Here is a 2021-nt window from a genome sequence, read left to right on the forward strand (position 1 = left end):
TCCCTTCAAACTTTTTATAGATAAATTCTCCCTTTTTAGGGAATGATGGAGAATGGAAATGATTTTGTTCAAGAATTCAATTTTGGAATTCTATTGTAAGGACATATAATTTACTCAGGAATTTTATCCTATGTTTAAATAAGGATCCCCTCGTGTTTACTTTTTTCTAACAAATACATTGTTTCAATCTAGCCACATGAAATCTGTTTATGACTTTGGTTTTTATGGGTACATATGTTGAGAGTTGGTTTTGATGATTAACCCAATGATTTTATTGAGGATAGGAACAATTTAAAGTAAAAAATTTTACTTTATATACCCTTACATTTGTTTCTATGTTTTTTCTGTTTGTTTGTGGTTAATGAAGTTTAATTCTAAATTTTTTTATATTGTTTTTCATTGATTGAGTTGTGCTGGTTGTGGTTTGGGGTTAGTAATTTTAGGACCTTCTCTGTATTGAAATTGAGGTTTCAATGTGGTGAATCTCATTTCGGTTGGAATAAATTGGAATAAGTTGTTTGTGACTTACGAGGTGCGTCTTGATCTTTAGTCTAATAAGGCATTTCTAAGTTGTAGGTTAGTTATGTGGATATTTCAGTGGCAAAATCCAATCTCCTAATATCTTTGGGTCAAAATTATCTGTCCTTCATGACGAATAAAAGTAGAAAAATTTCCCCTGTACCCCGATTTTTATACATATACCCCCATAATTTTTTGAAAATGACAATTATGCCCTTATTAATTTATAGATTTTTTTTTTTTTATAATTTCATCTTTTCCGGAACTATAAAAAAGATTTCCGGTACACACCTTATAAAAAAGTTTTCCGGTACAGAAAGTTGTTACCGGAAAACTTTAAAAAAGATTTCCGGTACAGAAGTGAAAAATTGTACTACCGGAAAACTTCATTTCAAAGATTTCCGGTACAGAAGGTGTTCCAGAAAACTTTCTCAAAAAGATTTCCGGTACACACCATAAATATACCATAAATAATTAATAATTAATACACCATTCAATAATTAATACACTATTAATATACCATAATAATTCATAATTAATACTCCTTTCCATAACAAGATCTATAAATTAGTTAAAATCAAATAAATACTAATTTAATAAAAAAAATAAAACAAAAAAATTATTTTAAAAAATATTTTTTTAAAAAAATCAAACTACCGGAAAACATGTGGATGAAGTTTTTCGGTGGTTTCCGAAAATGTTACGTTGAAGATTTCTGGAAATGAAGGAAATGATGTTCACTACCGGAAAACTTTTTTCAAGTTTTCCGGACTGAAAGTTGTGTACCGGAAAACTAACTTGAAAGAAGTTTTCCGGAATTTTTTTTTTGCTTGTTATTTCTGTTCCGGAAATGTTAAATGAAGAAATTAAAAAAAAAAAAAAAATTATATATATGAGAGTATTATAGTATTTTTCCTTTACTTTTGGGGGTATAGGTATAAATGAGTGGGTACAAGGGAAAATTTTCATAAAAGTACTAATTGTAATTCGGCAACAATATCTTTGGGAATGCATACTCTTCCTAAGCCTCAAATCAAAGCCTTCATCAGTCTCTCGGAGCAGCTAGTGCACCATTTAACAGATATAATGTATCCAAATACTTCCATTCCATTTGTAAAAATTTATATTATTTTTAATATAATTGTTTCTACATATAAATAGAGTAAACAATATTTGGTCTTTGAATGTGTTGTCACTATAGTTTCTAAATGTAAAAATATTAAAAGTACAAATACATCTTTAAGTGTTTCTTTAGCCACTAATTTTATAGACCAAATTGATCAATGAAAAATATATCTGAAGATTAAATTAATTAAATAAAGACATTTGATTACCAAAATGGATAACAAGAGACATATTTAGGAGGTTCAAAAAGAGAAGTAGGAGAGTCTTGCTGAAAAAAAATAGAGATGGGATCTTGCTGAAAAAAGTTTAGCACCTTCGTTTGTTTGGTTCTCAGCAAAAAATTTGCCTTTAGTTTTGGCATAAGAGATTTCTTCTCT

This window comes from Cicer arietinum, chromosome 3 (assembly GCF_000331145.2).
Source record: "Cicer arietinum cultivar CDC Frontier isolate Library 1 chromosome 3, Cicar.CDCFrontier_v2.0, whole genome shotgun sequence".
Taxonomy (NCBI): domain Eukaryota; kingdom Viridiplantae; phylum Streptophyta; class Magnoliopsida; order Fabales; family Fabaceae; genus Cicer; species Cicer arietinum.